General features: G+C 34.2%; 1 non-coding gene and 1 pseudogene across 1 annotated transcript; both read left to right on the forward strand.

The window, feature by feature from the left end:
• The first annotated feature begins 9943 nt into the window (after positions 1 to 9943).
• On the forward strand, positions 9944 to 10424 carry LOC122211235 (annotated as a pseudogene).
• A 7271-nt stretch (positions 10425 to 17695) lies between these two features.
• LOC122211359 lies at positions 17696 to 17797 on the forward strand. Its single transcript, XR_006198656.1, has one exon. It is a non-coding gene; the product is annotated as a U6 spliceosomal RNA (small nuclear RNA).
• The last annotated feature ends 2698 nt before the right edge of the window (positions 17798 to 20495 follow it).

The raw sequence follows: 20495 nt of genomic DNA on the forward strand, positions 1-20495 counted from the left end.
ACAAGACAGTTAAGAGTAAATGGTTGAAGAGAAAAACAAATTTCCTAAAGGCCATATGCTTGGACTACTTTAAACATCTGTACTGAAACTAATAAAAAAACTGTGATTGTAGGAAATTTCACAATGAAATATGATAAACATATTTCTTGCTATTCAATTAATGGTTTGATTGGATTATGCCATAGGAAATTTGAATCTTACACTTGTAAATTATAAAGATATAACTGAAAAGAGACAACAACTGAACCAGATACCTTCCATTAAAGCAAATATTGAAGTAGATTGAACACAACTATTAGTGAACAGAATTTCAAACAAATTAAGATCTGGAGATGTTAAGCAATATTATTTTTTATAATTTCAAGTTTGTTATTTCCTTAATCTATAATTCCTTAAAATTTTAGTTACATACCATCAATTAGCCACATAGATCCATAGTTACATAGCTCAAAGATGCTATTATTCTCTGTTATAATACCTTTTTTATTTCCTTTACATATTTATATATGTGTTCTAGGTCATTTTTTTAAATTGTAGCTATACAATTTTTAAGGACAGGGATTATGTTTATCATGTGAATACCTAACATAATGCTTGATATCTTTTAGCTATTCAAATACTATTTGTGTGAATAAATTAAGCTATCTATTATTTATTCTGCATATCACTTGTATATTCTCTATCCTGTTGTGGCAGGGTGCAGGACTTCTATTGTTGCAGGATTTATAGTCAAAATATAAGTTTTTACAGCAGTAAGTTTGGTTTTCTTTCTTCACATAAACTAACAAAGAAATAAACATAATAATAAAACTTCCTTAGCTATATACCCAGCAGGCATCTGACTAAAGACTTAAAAAACTGTAGATATTGAATATTAATCATATACCATTTAGTATACTATTTCAGTTTTCCACTCCGCCAAGTATTAGTTTAAAGGTGAATTATTGAAACTAAAACCAACTATAATATTGCAGTTATTTTGGTACGTTAAATGCCAAATGCCTATAGGTGACTTCCTTATAAAGGATGGATGTAATTTCACTACAGCATTGGCTAAATGAAATTAGTATCCTTCCTACCTTTAATAAGCATAATGTCTACATTTTATTATGCCTTTAATAAGCATAATGCCTATATTTTATTATGCTATATCTAACAACAATTCGTTCTTAAGTGTTTATTCTTATTTTCAGAAAATTAAATGAAGAAGTGACTCAGTATGTAGTATTTAAAATGTGAATGTTATATGGAAATTATCTTTTTCACATAAAAGACTGCTTTCTAAAACTAAAGATGTTTTCTTAGGAAGCTTAGTGGAAAAAGCAACAGTTTTTATGGTAAAATGTAGTCAATGTAGGAGTCTTATATCTTTGTATGTGTACATAATTAAAATTGTGTTTTTTTTTTTTCCGGTTTAAATAATGTGGTCAGTTTAGAAAATCTGATAATCACTTCCATATTTTTTTGTGTCTTAAACCTTTAACAAATTGATATGCTTCAGTATCTCAACTATAAATTAAGTCTGGTTTTTGGGATTTGGATAATGTGATATACTTTTTGCATAGTATGATCCTAAATATTAATAAAGAGGAATAAAATTCATTTTCAAGGCCATCCTTTGGTAAATACAATAGCTATCAATTAAGTCCTTGTCTGACAACTTTAGAATCAGAGACTGCACAGATAAACCAATCAGAACTGATTTATGGCACTAAAAATCTATGTAAAATTTTGATTTATGTTGTTTTTAATAATCCTATTTCCTCTAAATGTGGTTTTTAATGCAATGCTTTTTATAGCAGTTTCTGTAACTATTACAGTTATATATGTTGTATCACCATCACTGTTTCACTGATAGGCTAAAAATCAGTGTTTTATTCAAGGGATTTACTTAGATTTTATACAGTGGTTTACTGAAAGACATGAGAAGATTCTTGATTATAACGTATCAACTTACTTCTTATCTTCTAATGTTTTCCTATTAAATAAATTTTGAAAGAATTTTAAGAAACTAACTCAACTAGATTTTGGTGGTACACACAACTGGTGTATGAGATGGCAATATTGTTATAACACTTAATTTGATTTGGGAGCGCATGTATGAGACAAAGTTAAATAGATCAAATTTGATCTTGTAGCAGAAGAGGAAAGACAAAGAAGTTGAAGTTTTTTAGTGACATTCTTGGAAATACACTCTCTGATCCTGAGAGCATTTTGCCAGACGACTGAACTAAGAATCCAGCATGCTGGTTATTGCCAATACGTTGTACCAAATGAGTATGAAAAGACATTATCAAAATAAATAGAGCGTCTCCAAATTACTTGTCCCAGAAATTATGACATCAAAGCCACATAGAGAACCTGATGGGTAAAACCCATGTGAACCTTTCCAAAATGACGTGATAGAGGATCCTGTAAGTAACTCTAAAGCTTTATTGTCAGGTCCCTCCTTCCTTGCTCCAGACTCCTCCTCATACTCTTGAGCTACCACAATTGGCCTACTCCCTTTTAGGATAAGATTAGACATCACCTTTTTCAGGCAATATTTCCAGACCTACAGAATGTTTGGTTGTAATTTCAGGTACCTGGCCATCAGTTTCTTCTAGCATGTTTTTTTTTTTTTTTTACATTTATAATTTATTTCCTTGATAGTAGTAGAAAATATAATTCATTTTCTAGGCTATGGTAGGCATTCAATACATGTTCCTTAAAGGAATGAATAACTAAATAAGTGAATTAAAGGAAAAAAATAGTTAAGTGATGATGAGTCATTTTACTGAGTCAATATTTGGGGAATACCTATGTCAACTAGTTCAGAATTAAGATATGATTCAGTGGCTTCAGATTCCAAGTGAGAAAGTAACTCAGAAGCTTCTGGAGACACTTAAAAGTAAAACCTTGATATTATAGTTACAGATGTTTCAAATCAGAAATAAATGGGAGGAGTATCTAAAGGAAACCCACATGGCATACAGTGCTTAGGAACTCTTACTTAAAAATAACTTGGATGAATGACTTTTTAAAATCATAGTTATTCCTGAAGAAAAATATCCAGTTTTGAATTCATGTCATCAAATGATCCTGATGTGACCATAAAAGTAGATTAGAGTTTTGCAGCAAAAATCTTTGGAATTCACTTAGGGAGTTGATTTGACTAACCTAAAGGAATAAAAAAAACCCCAAAATTGACAAAAGAAAACTGGAAGTTAGGCATAGAGATAAGTAAATCCAGGGAGATTTTTGTAAAGAGAATTGATATATTGATAACTAAAATTGTTTCCTCAGGATTAAGGTCAATTTCAGACATAATTTTCTCAGAGAAAACTATGTTTCAAACAGCCCAAGTATCTGACAGTGATGTTGATTTCGTGAGAGTAATTACAGTATACCTAACTGTAATATAATTTATTTATTTGTTTCTTTTTAATTTTCATACACATATATATAAATATATACATACACACATACATACATATATACTCATGTATTTTTTTTCTTATGAACTCACAGTACTGGACTTATGTTTACCTTTTTTTTAATTGAATAAAACTTTTAAATTAGTATCAACATAGCACTGTGAAAGGGAAAAGGGAAAGGTTCAAACTGATGATCTTTCTCCTAGAATTAGGATTAATGTCTAAGGTTTTCTCTAAAGCAAATGAAATCATTGTTTCCATGCTACTTATAACCTGGTATGCCAAAGAAAGCTACCAAGAAACACCACGTTGTCCTAAAATTTTACTGGAAAGCTATTTTAATAAGTACATATATTAAATATGTATTTAGTTCAATCATGGAGGGAGTCTAAGGTTCATATTTATTGTGATGTTTTCTTTAATATAATTAAAATTTATAAACTGTCACTTTTAGTGCATTTTGAATGCAGTGTGCTTTATCTGTTAGGCCTTTGTTTTCCTCTAAGAACACTAAACATTGAGAAAATGGCTTTGTTCTTAAAAATGATATGCTATTCAGTTATAAAATTTAATTCTTGAATTATATTTTTAAATCTCTTTTCTAAATAGAAGAATATGACACCATCTCAATTATCTATGATAAGACATATTCACTAAATGAATGGAAAAACACCCAACTAGGTTAGCTAAAGTTATGTAATAAAAATAAAGCACCAAACAAGAAATATATTAGAAAATAAATATACCACATTTGGAAATTGGATCTATGATCAAGTACTAAAAGCAGTCATTTTAATTTTTGCAAAGAAAATAAAACTGAGTTTAGATGGTTCAGAATGTATTTATCCTACAATTTACTTTATGATGTAAAATCATTTGAGGATGATTCATGACAGGATCCATGATTCATAGTAAAATTACAAGTTTAAGATTTGGCTTATCTCTACTTAAAGTCTTCCATACCAATAGCTCACATTTATTTAGCACTTACACATTGTCATATGCTATGCTGGGCTTGTTATACACATAATATGTAAGAGGTAGGCATTGTTATCCCAATTTCTTAGGGAAAAAAAATGATCAGAGAAATTGGTTACCTTTCCCAATGTAAAATGTTTAATAAATGGCACGTCTGGAATTTAAATGCAGAAATTTTTGGCCTTAAACTTAAGGTCATTTTTTTCTCTACCAAACTGCCTATCTGGATAGTTGGATCATATCTTACTCTTTTCTTTCCCAACTCTTTTTCTACTAAAGCAATATAAAAATATACTACTTTTTTGAAAATCTCATGATTTTCATGCCTTACTCTCTTTATACATTTTTTCTTTTTTTAGTTTATGTTCCTTCTTAGGAACATCTAAGGAACTTCCTTCCTTAGGTTCTTTCTACTTTTAAATACATGACAAACTTCTATTTTCCTGAAACAGTATCATCATATCATAGATTCTCAGTAAATCCCTTCTTGACTACCACCAATTTTCTCAAAAGGGACATTTGCTTTCTATTTAACCTCTGGGCTTCTATGTTTTCTGTAGCTTTTATGCGTGCAATATATATATATATATATATATATATATATATATATATATATATATATATAGATAGATAGATATAGATAGATAGATAGATATAGATAGATAATCATCTAATAACATGTTAGCTTCCTCAGAGATTACATGTACTATACTTGTATTTGGATTCACAGTGCCTAGAACATTGTCTAGTATGTAATAGGTGCTGAACAAGTATTATACTGAAGTAAAGGCCTTCATTTAGGGTTTTGTTTTTATTTATTTATTTGTTCATAATCCTGTTGATAAGTATTATACTGAAGTAAAGGCCTTCATTTAGGGTTTTGTTTTTATTTATTTATTTGTTCATAATCCTGTTGATAAGGGAAAGAGCCCAAATCTGTGTAAGAGGAGAATATCACTGTTTTTGACTTTAGATGATTGGAATTATAAATTAAAATTTTAAAGTTGGAATACTTCCTAAAAGGATACTAAACTTGAAATCAGATGACCTAAATAATTGGTTTCTCGTATATAAACAGTGGGAACTTGGGCACTTTATTTCTGTCTAAGCTGTAATTATTTAATCTATAAAATATGACTTCTACAACTCCTTTTTAAATCATATGGTTATTTTGGAGAATCAAATGAAAATAGAATAATGGATATGAATATACTTACAGAGTGCAAACCATTATATATGACATTCTTATTATTACTTTAGAGAAAGAAAGTGAGTGACCTAAGAAAGATTAGCAAGGGGTGCCTGGGTGGCTCAGTCGGTTAAGCAGCCGACTTCGGCTCAGGCCATGATCTCGCTGTCTGTGAGTTCGAGCCCTGCGTCGGGCTCTGTGCTGACAGCTCAGAGCCTGGAGCCTGTTTCAGATCTGTGTCTCCCTCTCTCTGACCCTCCCCTGTTCATGCTCTGTCTCTCCCTGTCTCAAAAATAAATAAAACGTTTAAAAAAAATTAGCAAAATTTAGTGGGAATACCACTCAGTAGTTTAGTATAATTAGGTGCCATGGACTATCTTAACTGAATTCTTAGGAAGTCTTCCAAAGATTCAGTGGTGAAAATTGTCAGTTAACTGTATTTAACCTGATAATTAGTTGTTAGTGGAATACCATAGACTGAATTTAGTCCTCATCTGTTTAGGAATCACATCTGAAATTAAAATGAGATGTAAAAATCATGAATATTATTTTTCCTTTATTTCCAAAACTGACCACCAAAAGGTAATGAGGTTTTTGAAGAGAGAAAAAAAAAATAAATAAAAAGGAAAGAAAGCAAGCAAGCAAGCAAGCAAGAATGAAAGAAAGAAAATGTAGTTAGAATAATTTAGCGTCATCCCATACTATATTCTCCTATGATGATTCAGAATATCCATTTTCAAATTAAATATTAATTCCCTTTCAAAATTTAACAATTTTCAGAAATTGAGTTTCATTTTAAGCAACCCCAACACAAGTTACTATGTTACAAAAAGCAGTTTGGGAAAAATCTGTCCTAGAAATTTTTAGCAAATAAATAAGAAGGTAACAGAGGAGAGGCCCACAATTTGAAGATCAGGAGTAACTAAGAATTTATCCCCAGGTAGATTCAAATTAAGAAGGATGAATAGTGAGATCTTAGAATTATCCATTATTCCACTGTGGTTGCTTCAATTTTTAGTAGTAGTAATGAAAGTAGCAAAGTGATCTGTCAATCATGTATATTCAACAGAGTCATCTCAAGGTCTAGGTAAGCCAATAGCTATACATTTTGTAAATATACTCATCTCTTTATTACTGCTTTACTCGTGGATGAAAACAAACTGTATGCTGGGATATAATGGTAGTTCAAGGGGTAAGAGAGAGCACATTATTGCACAGCTAGTATATAATGATAGGTACCCTTAGGGAGTAATTGTTACATTTTAATCCAGAAGTAAGCAAAGACTATCTAAATAGCTCTTTAAAAGAAGAATTAATTCATAATTAAAAAATGATGGAGTTCTTAACTGTCATGTATAAGAAAACCCATGAGCAAGCTCTATTCTAAGTAGACTTTTAAAAAAAGAAAAGTAGTTGATATTAAAACAAGACAATTCATTACATTTCACAAGGGAACTTGCAGTATACAGATGTAGGCCAAAACATAAGGGTCTTTAGGTCAAATGTGAAATTATTTTAAATTAATTCTTGGCATTAAACTAAAATGACTTTTGAATAGTAATTATCTTTTACTTTCATTAGCAATGGTTCTTGAACTTTAATTTCTAAAGTGCGATACAGCAAGGTTCTTAGTATGCATTTATAGTAAATGCAGGCTCTCTTCCAGCATTTTAAATCTCTTAACAGGTCTTTCCTTTTCTGGAGAATTTCACTAGATGAATGTTAATATTACTCTTGGTTATGGAAAGGAATATATTAAAATTTCTTTGCCTATTAATGTCTTTTTAAGAGAAGTTTAATATTTAGGTAAAGTATTCAGATTCTATGCCTACACTAACATTAGAAGCTTAAAAAGTTACTAGACAAGGTAACATAACATCGTGTACTTTTGCAAAATACAGTTTGAGGAATAATGTACACTTCCATTTTGAGAAGTTCATTATTTATAATCATTTTTGTAAGTAAAAATAGTGAACAATATTTTGATTTAGACTTTTATATAATTTTCTAAAGGAATTGAAAACTTTTTGAAGGATGAAAGAAAATAGCTGGGAAAAGATGAGAGGAAAGTAGAGAATAAAAATTATTTTTAAATTATACTGATTTTAATATTTGAGGAGAATTCTATAAGGAATGATTAAAGAAGTGTCATCTTACAAAGGTTGATGATCAGTAAACATAAATAAGAGTTTATTAAGAACATGTTATGTTCATATGTAGTAATATGACACAATGTCATTCTTGAAAATATCGTGACTAATAGTCACACCTGGGTGGCTCAGACAGTTGAATGTCCCGACTCTTGGTTTCAGCTCAGGTCAAGATCTCACAGTTTGTGGGTTCGAGCCCCACATTGGGCTCTGAGCAGATGGTATGGAGACTGCTTGGGATTTTCTCTCTCTCCCTCTCTCCCTCTCTCCGCCCCTCCCATCTCTCTGTTCACGCTCTCTCTCCCTCTCTCAAAATAAATAAATTTTTAAAAATTAATAAAATGTTATGACTCATGAAAGTAACATACACATTCACGTGCAAATAGTCATTGGTGTCTGTTATTTCCAAGCCCTTCCTTAGATTCTGTGAACACGTGTTATAAACAAATAACAATAGCAACAACAACAAACCAGCAAATGAAACCCTTGCTCTCATGGAACTTACATTCTAAGGAGAGGGCTAACTGACAAATAATTAAATATGTAAAATGAGAAAATGAAGAAAGATAAAGAAGGAACCAGGGAGTGCTTGGGGTGAAGGGTGTTACCATTTAGAAAGGGTAACAATGGAGGCCCTAATGGAAAAGAGAACATTTGAGAAAAGAACTGAAAGAAGAGAGAGGGGAATTGGTACATCTTTTGAGGAGAAGAGTGCTAGAAAGGATTCACAAAGGGGTACCTGGGTGGCTCAGTGGGTTAAGACCTCAATCTTGATTTCAGCTCAGGTCATAATCTTGCACTTGGTGAGTTCAAGCCCCAATTTGGGCTCTCTGCACTGACAGCATGGAGCCTTCTTGGGATTCTCTGTCTCTCCTGCTCTCTTTGCCCCTCCCCTGACTCTCTAAATAAATAAACTTAAAAAATAAAAAAGGGCTCACATATCTTTGCCTTGACTTTAGTGATGCTCATAGTAAGCTCTCATATAAACCTTAGATCTAATGTGATTAAATGGCCATAACTATAAATGAAAATAATACTCTCAAAGGGTTTGTTCATAAACTGATGCCAGCTTATAGTAAAATGCATGTCAAAGTTTTTGACCTTCAACCTGCACTCTATATTAGTTAATAGTTGCAAATCAAGACCTAGAAGGCTTACTTTTCATACTAGTAGGCACATCAATAACGCTAAGGTTAGTTATTCCTGCATGGATAAATTATACCTCTTTTAAAAATTGGACTTACAATAACAATAGTAAATTTGGCAAATAAGAATATTAGATCTTGTGTTTGAGAAAAATAAACTTTGTAAATGTAAGATTATTGAGACATGGATAAACAAAAACTTTCCTTAAAACATTTGAAAACATTGACCACAGGCTTAACATGCTATTGAGTTTTGTCAGATTAAAAAATAGTTATATTAACTTAGGCCTTACTATATTGAGGAAAATAATTCAGATATTGTCTTTTACAAGTGTTTATTATGTCAGAAAATGTGTTCAGTGTAAAAATAATATTTTAAGGGATCACTAAAATATTGATGTTAATCTAGAAAGGAATAATAACTCTAGAAGAAGATTTAAAGCTTTAAATGTAGTTTCTGAGAAACACTTAATACAGGTAATAGCTGTTATTACAAATTTCAGAAAAGTGTAAATTTCCTCCATGGTTGTCTTAGGCTGGTCAAGAAAGGTATTTATGCCATTCACCTCTGGACATTGCTTTTAATTAATGAACTCAGGCATGCTGGACAAGCCAAGTAGCTAAAGGATTGTAAAAGTTTATTTCTATAAACAAGGCATTGTTTTTGGAAAAAGATGTGAATGTGAGGAAAAAGTAGGTTAGCAAGCAAGGATTTGAGGTGATAATTCAAAGAAAATCAATAGGTAAATCTGAGTGAAAAATTATATAAGAACACCTTGGAGACTATATTTAACTTTTAAAGCAAAGATTTCAAAAAAAAATGCATGCATTTATTTGAGAAATTATTATAGACCTTAAGGAATGGTATCTGGTCAAGCAATGAGTAGCAAACTGAAAAAAGAAAAAGAAAAAGAAAATTCCTTGCAGACATTGAAGTTAGTACTAATGTGTTGAGCGGGCCACATGAAAAGAAACCACAAGCAGTCTATAAGTGTCGAGACTGGTCCCTCACTAATGGCCAGGAAGAAAAGGGAGACCTTACAATCACAGGAAATGAGTTGTCTTCTCTGCACTGGGAACAGTGCTCCCGCCACAGCCCCTCATCCCCTGAAAATGTATGCCTGTGCAAAGTTCTCCACCACCTTCTTGGTCAAGAGCACCTCTCAGCTGTTGAGCCGATCACTATCTGCATAGTAGTGCTAAAACCACAGGAGACCCTGACAGATGAGAGCCTTAGCAGCTTGGCAGCCATGTGTCCCCTGACCTCACTTACTCCTAGCCACATATTGAGAACCAGTGCCATTTCATGGGGCAGTGACACAGCAGCCAAGTTCATTGGGGCTGGGGAAACCATGGTAGGGGTGGCTGCCTCTGAGGCTGGAATTGGGACTGTGTTTGGGAGCCTCCTCATTGGTTAGGCCAGGAGCCCCTTTTTGAAGCAGGAGCTCTTCTCCTAGACTGTGCCATTCTAGGCTTTTCTGTCTCAGAGGCGATGGGGTTTTTTTTTTGCCTGATGGTGGCCTTTGTCATCCTCTTCTCCATATGACAGAGCCGTCTTCACCTGCCATGGGTCTTTCTCCCAGGTCTCATATGCTTTGTATGTTCCTTTTCCTACACCTCCCTACGCAGAGAAAGTGGTTGGTTCAGAATTTGACACAGAGAAGACAAATACTGTATTAATAAGAAAAAAAATATTATTTGTATTATTTAGTTAATTTAATTAATTAATTAATATTATTTATTTATTTATTTATTTATTTATTTATTTATTTATTTTTATTATGAGGCACCTGGGTGGCTCAGTTGGTTAAAGCGTCCAACTTTGGCTTAGGTCATGATCTCACTATTCGTGAGTTTGAGCCTCCTGTTGGGCTTTGTGCTGACCGCTTAGAGCCTGGAGCTACTTCAGATTCTGCATCTCCCTCTGTCTCTGCCCCTCCCCTGCTCGCTCTCTCTCTCTCTCTCTCTCTCTCAAAAATAAACATTAAAATAAAAATTTAAGAAAAAAAGAAAGGAAATGAATTTTGCCAACAATCTGAAGGTATTTGAAGTAGATTACTGTCTCGTCTAGTTTCCAGATTATTGACTTTGTTAAATTAGCATTTATTAAGTGGACCCCCAGAGTGTCAGATGGTGAACAGTGATTCAACAGAAGACCACAAGAGAAAGTAAGATAGACACATTTATTATTCATAGGTCCTGGAGGAGACGCAGGTCACACCCCTAAGGGCATGTGGGAAACTCAAGGCAGGTAGAGAGAACACAGTAGGACATGTGACACATGCCATTATTAGGATCTAAGGGTTGCATGCTTTGGAGTTCCCAGGCTGAGGCTGTATTGGTCAGTTCAAACCAAAGGAAGCAGGATTTTGGTAAGCTTCTATGGGTGGGGTATCTTACCGAGGGGCTCACAAGGGGAAAGGCCAGGGAGGCAGGGGAGAGTGCATATAGCAAGAGATGTTGGAGGAAGTCTTGTGGCTCTGGGGGCTGTTATTGAGGGCACATCCTTGCACTCTTGAGAGGGATTAGTGTCAATTCAAGGCCCGCCGTCCACTTGGCCACAAAAATGGATGCCAAGGTAGGATAATGTGGACTAGTTTAGCTAAGCTGTCAATAGAGATGGGCATTCAGTCCCTGAAAAAAGGACCCTGCTAAACTGCCTGCACTCCTGACCATAGAAACTATGAGACAATAACTGTGTGTTGTATTATGCTTGTAAGTTTGTAGTAATTTGTTATTCAGCAATGGAAAACAGATATAAGCCATTGGAACAATTTCAGTTAGCAGAGTGGTGTGGTGGTGGTTATTTAACCTAAGTCCAACCAAATGGAATTCCATTCCCTCAGCCAGAAAAAAACTGATTTAGAGATGAACATGTGAATCAAGCTGAGTTGATCAAAATTCTTTTTAAGATATTTTCTGCTACAGCAGATAAAACATGGTTCTGCTAAAGCTTTTTATGCCAGTCATCATGCTACCTGAAAAGAGAAAAAAAACCCTAATATTTCCTCCATCTAGCTATATATATAAACAGTCTCTAATAAGCTGCACATCTTAGAATTCCATAATTCCATAAGAAATATCACTTGCTAATAATAAGTCATGGCTAATACAAAGACTAATGGTTGGATCTATTCCTTCCTAGCATATTCTTCATAACCATTAAATTTTGGCCAAGTTTAACTATATGCCATTTCCCTAACTCATCACCTATACTTGACTTCTGTATCTTTGCTCACAGTATTTTTTTCACTGCAATGCATTCCCTTGCATACACTTTCCTTGACTTTTTATATCCAATTCATATCTATTCATCAACGATCTGAGTTGAACTTGCCTGTCACCAGACTATCTTTGCTCAAAAATTCAAAATAAATTTCCAGAACAACTTTACCTTGGTCATACAAACTGATTTCCACTTTGGAATTTATTAAAAATGTCTCTGTGGCTTAGCGCATGATCATTCCATAGTAATTCCTCCAATCTTACTTGAAATGAATGTATATTCTGCTTATAGGCTTTCTTTTTGTTTAGATCCTTTACCTAATTAAGGTACTATTTATAGACTTTTCAGTTATGTTGTAAATAAATCTATTCTAAGTTAAATTTTAAATACGTTATATCTAATTAGTGTTGATATTTTTAAAGGAATTAAACTGGAAATTTGGAGACATACATGATTATAAATATAGTTCTAATCAAGCAAGATGCTACCATCTTGACTTCTGAGAATGAAGAGCCTACCGTAGACTATGCTAGTGGAACGAGATATAAAATACCTCCTGTCACTTTGGCTAGTCATTTTGCTCTGGACACAGGATATTCTACTGAATCATGATCCTGGGGTACTGGTATTTAACTCTTAATATCAGAATTCTGATGAAAACATTGAGTTGGACAGGTTTTACCTATAGCTAACAAGCTATGCATCTCCTTCCATACTCTAATTAATAATTTCATATTTGTATAAATTTGCTTCATTTTCTAGACTGTAAAATTTTGTGTGTGACAGGAAAACTATCTACTCTACCTTGATTTTATATGCTCTGAGCCAAGCCCCAGCAATAAACAGTTTTTACTTAGCACATTATTGGTACATAAAATAATGACAAACTAAGGAAGCAGTACTAACAGCTCAGAACTGAGTAGTTTAGTGAAAATGCTTCCACTTGGTGAAGCAACTTATGGGACTTGCCATGAATTTAATAATAACAGTGAATTAATCTACTGAGGAAAAGAGGGCAGACAAATTATGTGCTAACAGATTTGCAATGTATATACTCACTGATATTCTTAAATCAAACTTTAGGACCTTCCTTGATTGACATATTTAACTTCATCACTATGTATGCTGCATAAAGGTGGGATCTTTGTAAATAGTATTTCTCCATCTATTCTCAACATATATTGGGCCTTTGGTAAATATTGATTACATGGCTTAACGAATTAATAATCAGAACAATTATTAGAAATATGAATTAGAAGAAAAGTTGCTTGCCTTGTGGATGCTGCCACCCCACACCATCCATGCCACCGAGCCGTGGTCAGCACCACTGTGTTTTTCGACATCACTATGGACTGTGAGCCCTTCAACTGCACCTCCTGTGAGTTGTTTCCAGACAAAGTTCCAAAGACAGCAGAGAACTGTCATGCTCTGAGCACTGGGGAAAAGGATTTGGTTTTAAAAACTACTGCTTTCATAGAATTATTCCAGGATTAATGTGCCAGGATGGTGGCAGCGAGTCCATCCAGGGGTAGAAATTTGATGATGAGAATTTTATCCTGAAGCATATGTGTCCTGACATCTTGTCCATGGTATATGATGGACACAACACAAATGGTTCCTAGTTTTTCATTTGCACTGCCAAGACCAAGTGGTTGAATGGCAAGGAAGTGGTTATACTTGGCAAAGTATAAGAGGGCATGAACATTGTGGAAGCCATGCAGTTGTCTGGGTCCAGGAATGACAAGACCAGTAAGAAGATCACTATTGCTGATTGTGGACAAATCTAATAAATTTGACTTGTGTTTTATCTTAACTATGATACCATTCCTTCTGTAGCTCAGGAGAGCACCCCTTCATCCCCATCTGCTGGAAATATCCTATGATCTCTGTGTTCTTCCTGCAGTTCTATGGGTTCCATGTTTTCCTTACTCCCCTCCAAGTCTAGCTGGATTGCAGCATTAAGTTTATTATAATAAAATAAAAACTGAAACAAAAACAACAACAAAAAGAAAATAATTTGCCTAAAATATGTTCCTTATTTGTTACATGAATTTCTGGCTGTCATTTATAGCAAGAAAACCCAGTGAATTTGAAGAGCACCTACTTTTATTTTGTTTGCAAAAACTCTTGGCTTATATTAAGAAAGGTCTGTCCTTACCCTGAGTTCTCGCATTTTATATCTGTGTTCCACTTGGTCTTCATAATAACATGTCCAATCCTCTTTGTTATCATCTTTTACTCAGAATGGATTGACTTCTTGTCTTCCTCATTCTATTACAAGCACTACAGTTTTTCTAGCTATCAAATCCTGCAAACTTATGATAATTTTCAAATGTATTCTTGTTCCATCATATCCAATTAATTGTCTTAGACTTTGAAGACATCTGTTAACCACATTTATTTTGATAACGACCCAATTGGACATGGTAGAATTCCGTATACAGATGGGGAGATGGTGAGTCACTTTGAAGGTTTAAATAACCATTATTCAGGCCCAGATCCTGTCACAATATCCCCAATAGCTCTTTCTGTAGCATTTACTCTTCTATTTTACTTTTTTCTGACACAATGTGTATAATATCCTATATTTCAATTATGAATCTTACAGTTGAACTGTTTCACTTGTGCTTAGCATGTTTTGAGCTATAGCAATGCCTTTGATGGCTCAGAATAAGGCTCTCTGTGTCCACTCCAAAAGGTGGCTGTTTTTGACCACCTCTGAAAGATGAATAGCTATAGCGTATTCTATTTACTATATTCCTTCTAGACAGTTACTTTCAGGGCAATTACCATTCTCATTTTGAATCTGCCTTATGATCACAGACAAATCCCTAGCAGGCACGTTCTATTATAAAATTTTTCCAGTGTGGTGGATTTGTACCTCAAGCACACTTATAGCTATCAGACAGACGTATTATCACTAATACCCATAAATCCACAGTCAAGGTGAAAAGACATGCAAATAAATAGCAATTTCTCCTGTTAGAGATATGTAACAGGAACCCATGATACCTGTAGAGAGTATCAAACCTAATGTGAAGAAGTCTTGAAAGCTTTTTCAGTGGGTGGAGGAACTCATATTTTTATTTAGACACATTCATATGACATAAGATTCTCCACCTTAAACATTTTAAATTATACAATTCAGTGCTATGCAGCATATTCACAATGTTGTGCAACCATCACCACCGCCTAATTCCAGAAAGTTTTAATCACCTCAAAAAGAAACTCCATACCCATTTTAAGGAGTCACTCCTTATTTTCCCCTGTCCCTTCCCCTAGAAACCAATAATATATTTTGTCTCAATGGATTTGCCAACTCTGAACATATTCTAGAAATAGAAACATAAAGTAGATTAGTCTTAATCTAACAAGATCAATTTTGGGCTTCCTTAGGGACAGTTTCTGTTTATTGAGTTTCCTCCCCTCCTGTTTATGGGCCATATATGATCATATTAGTTGTATGCATCATATTTTTGTTGAAAACTGAACATTTTTAATATAATAATTTGGCAACTCTGGAAATCAGATTACCCAATGCCCCCAGGGTTTGCTGTTTTTCCTTGTTGCTATTTTTTGTTTGGTAACTTTTCAGAGCTAATTTGTAAAGTCCCTATTCTGGGTCATGTGTTGCCACTAATGTTTCTATTAGTTTGGTGGCGAGCTAGAGACTGGACAGAGATTTGCTTAAACACTTGGAAACAATAAACTCCAGTCTTTTCCAGTGGCATGTATGTATGCTGGGCAGGTCTTCAACACTCAGCTCAGCAGTCTACAACTCTGCCTTAGCCTTTACTTCCTCCCTGTGTAGATCCTGAAGGGCAGTCAGAGTGAGAGCTTAGGGCCTTCTTTATTCTTTATTGAGCATGTGCCCTGCTCTGGAAATTCACATGACTTTCTAGATTCCCAGGACTATGTTGAAGCTTTTAAAAACAGGTGTTTCCCTAAAGCATCTCATTCCTTGGTCTTTTCTCCCGAGCTCTTTCATTATTGAGTGATTTTCTCCAAGTGTTATCCATTGTTTCAGACAGATATACATCTCCCTGTAAAGGTTTTTGACAAATGCCCCAGAAAGCTGCCTCAGCACCTGTAGAGTTCCAAGTTAGGCAGGATAAAGGCAAACCCTCTAAGCTGGTCTTTCAGAGAGCCATTAGGTCAAAACAAATAGCCACGATTCTTTGAGAATGAGTTCTTGTCCACCCTCTGGTACTGGTACCTGTATAAGTGTTGTGTATTAACTGGGGAATGTGAAATGAGAACAGGGAAAGTTAAAATACCACAAATCTCTCTGTTCTTACCAAGATTCAGAATACTTTTCTTACTTAAATCTTGCCTTCGTTGTTGCAAGCTTTTGATCTGTTTCCAGAATTCCGAAAAGGTTGATTCTGACAGTTTTTACAAGATTTTGTTGCCTTTATGGAGGGATGAACTTTTGGATTTCTTTACTCTGCCATTTTCACTGACAACACTAGAAAAAACTTTTCAGATGATATTACAATTAAGCCGGGTTTTAAAGATCCAGCAGGAATTGGTCAGGTAGAAAGTTAAGAGAACAAACTAGATAGAGCTTTTTATCCAAAGGCCCAGAAGTACAAGGAGGAAATTAACATGTTCTGGGAAATGACCCTAATTCAGCAAGGCTGAATTATAGGATACAATTAAGTAAAAAAGGCATCCATTTTGGAGGATATAGGATGAAGACTCAGAACTCCTTATGCCATAACAATATTTGAACTTAATTTGGGCAGTGTGTACTGAATTATTTAAGCAAACTTGTTTAAAAAAAATGAATCTGATTTACCTAATCATTTTGCAAGCATTGTGGAATATGGATAGTTTGGGAATGAATTTAGGCAAGGAATCTAGTAAAGAGACTAATATAAACATCATGAGCATAAGAGATGATGAATCAAACTGAGGATGTGACTGTTGAACAGAAAAGAGTATTTAGTACTTAGAGAGGGAGATACTTAGGAGCTAAAATTGGTACTCTCCAGATGTTTCAATGTGTGGAGAGAGGGAATGTACGGCAATGAGGAGAAAGTGTAAGGAAAAGGTCGAGAATAATGCCGGTATTTTGGCTTCGGAAAAGTGACTGGACATTGATAGCATTCACTGATTAAGAATACTCAACATGAAGTAAACTTGGAAAAGAAAAGAAAAGCTAAATGAATTCAGGTTTGAACATTTTGAGATTAAGTTGTTCATGAAACATGCAGGGGAATATTCAATGGACACTGGGGAGACACAGGTTTGATGCTCAAGAGGGAATGTGGAGCTGCCAATGTAGCCTTTGGATAGCTAAGGTATATATTAGTGATAAAGAAACTGTGGGTATAAATGAAGTCATTAGAAATAAAAAATATAGGGGTGCCTGGGTGGGTCACTTAGTTCAGTGTCCTACTCTTGGTTTTGGCTCAGGTCATGATCTATCGGCTTCATGGTTTTGAGCCCCGCGTCGGGCTCTGTGCTGGCAGCATGGTCCCTGCTTGGGATTCTCTCTTTCCTTCTTTCTCTGCCCCTTCCCCACCGGTGCTGTCTCTGTCTCTCTCAAAATGAATAAATACACTTTCAAAAAAAAAATATGGTGCTCACTTCTGTAGTGCATATATTAAAATTGCAATGATACAGAGAAGATTACCTTGACCCCTGCACAAGTGCTCCATATTGTATAATCTATGGACATGGTATTTTGTGAATGGCCTTTTCAATAAAAGAAAACCTTATGGAAAAAAGTGAAATAAATATAGTGAAAGAATATGATTAAGGCTATCCTAGAACTCTTTAACAATTGAATAGAAAATTTATTATTAGTATTCCTAGCCAAATTGCATAATACAATAAAAGTCAATGAAAAGGTTTATTCATACTAGTGTATGAAGAGATTATACCATTCTTTATTATTAGATGTGTACCTTAACTTTAGAACTATTGAAGTTTTCATATAGTCAACACAGAAAGTTTTCTGATGGAAGATTAAGCCTGGAGGGAGAGTTTTGTTCCAGTAGTGTAGAATCCAGAGTTCTCATTTATATGGTAGAACAGTTTACCTGAGATAACCATTCTTTTGTTTTGTTTTTTTTTAGATATAGGTCCTCAGTATGAATTTAATTTTTAATATTGTGATCTGCAAGGAAATTAAGTTGCTTTAAGAAAATAAGACGAGAGAGTCCTTCAAAATATAATCAGGGGGGGAAAGCTGCTCTTGAGAAATGTGAGGTATAGTTAAATCCCCCAGGATTAGTTTTATTCCCAACTTTAATCTATCCTAAAGTTAGAATTTCTTTAAATTACATCCAAAGACATAGCTCATGCTTTAACAAATAAATAATACATTATTTATTTCTATTTAAATGTGCTAGTATTTGTGGATAAGAACTGCTTTTAGGTTTTTTTTTTTTTTTTTTTTCAAATTAACACCATGATTACATAATGTAATATTGCATATATGATACAAAATACTATATATTTGATAACAGAAACACAGTATTTATAAATAAAGATTGTAATAATCGGTCACAACCAGTGTTCAAGATGGGCATATCTAATGAAGAAGAGTAAACTGAGTTACTCAGAAAAGATTCACTCCAAAGGAATGGAGATTAGCTCCTTTCACACAGCAAGATAATTCCCCAGCTACCATGTCATATGGGTAGTATTTGTGAGGGGCAGCACATCTTTCTATAAAGAAAGCAAATATTTTAGGCTTTGCAATTTATACCATCTTTCATAACATCGGAAATATGTCCATGTATTGCAAAAACAGCCATGGGCAATACATAAAGGAATGAATGTGCTTAGTGTTTGAAAAAAAACACAAACAAACAAACCTTATATATAGCTGCCAAATTTTGATTTCCTATAACTTTCATGCATCAGGCAATATGATGCTTTTGATTGTTTTCAACATTGAGGGTAAAAAAATACTTTCTTAGTTCAACATGGAAAGCAAACAAAAACAAGCAGAAGGTCACATTAGGCATTTGGACTACAGTTTGCTGACTTCTGATTTAGCACCTAAAATCTAGGTGATTATTCTTTCAAACTGAGTATATGCTAGCCTAAGACTGAGTTTTCTGGATTCTGAAAACTCTGAGGTTGGAGCAGTGTGGTTTTTTCCCCCCCTCATATCTTACTGTCCCTCTTATTTGACATTAAATAAATGATTTTGTTTCATAGACTCTTAAACGTAGGTATTTAGAATGACTATACAGTCATTCTGCAGACTACACATGTATGGCTGAATAAAAATGTGAATGACACTTCTATTTTGGTAGGGCACTAGACAGAACCCAAAATCAAATGACTCAGTTTTCTTTTTTCCCAACATTTTTAATGGGACTATATTATAAGAAGTGCAGTTCCTTCACTGATGTTGACTTAACCCACAATATGTAAGCATAATCAGTTTATAATTCCATATCCATTTCAATTACTCACAAAGGAGCATAATAACAGAGTTCATCACTGGTCTAAATAAATATATTATTGGTTCTGTGCCTACAAAGCTTAGGCATTTAAAGACTAGAGACTTGGGGGTGCCTAGGTGGTTCAGTCAGGTGAGCTTCTGACCCTTAGTTTCGGCTTAGGTCATAATCCCAGGATTGTGGGATCCATGCTCAACATGGAGCCTGCTTGAAATTCTCCCTGTCTCTCTCCCTGGGCCCCTCTCCCCAGCTTCCTCTCTCTCTCTCTCTCTCTCTCTCTCTCTCTCTCTAAAGTAAAAGAAATTTAAAGAAGACTGGAGGGTTTTTTTATGGCTATAAAGCACAATTATTTTAAATATGGCATTATTTAATAAATATATGTATATAAAAACCAGATAATCATATTGATTTTCTTTTGGCTACGTAATAGTGTACTAAGCATTGGAACATTTGTTTCCCTCAATCATGTGTTTAGTTGTGCTAACTCTCTAGATGTTTAATTCTTCAGGTGATAATAGATTAACAACCTTGATATAATAAAGCATAATGGTTAAGAGCATAAGGTCTGCAATTAAACAAAACTTCATATCTCAGATCTTACTTCTGACTACCTATGTGACCTTGGACAATTTACTTGTCTGTGACTTGTTTTCTTCTCCTTTGCATGCAGGCAACAATTGCTTAGCTCAGAGGAAGTTAAAATTTAAGAGTTAATATGTACAAATTGTTCACAACAGTTTCTGGTGCATTTTAAGGACTTAATACATGTGAGACATGCTTATTTTTAGTTATCTATTTCATCCCACCCACCAAGTATAATATAGGAGAAAATAATTAGGAGCCATTAGAGAAGATTTCAGACAAATTGCCTGATACATTAAGAATATTTCACATCATACAAGTAACCTACATTGAAAATGAGAACTGAAAGAATATTCCTACCAGCAGAAAGCAGCTAAAGGCA

The sequence above is a fragment of the Panthera leo genome, chromosome F2 (genome assembly GCF_018350215.1).
Source record: "Panthera leo isolate Ple1 chromosome F2, P.leo_Ple1_pat1.1, whole genome shotgun sequence".
In the NCBI taxonomy this organism is placed as follows: Eukaryota; Metazoa; Chordata; class Mammalia; order Carnivora; family Felidae; genus Panthera; species Panthera leo.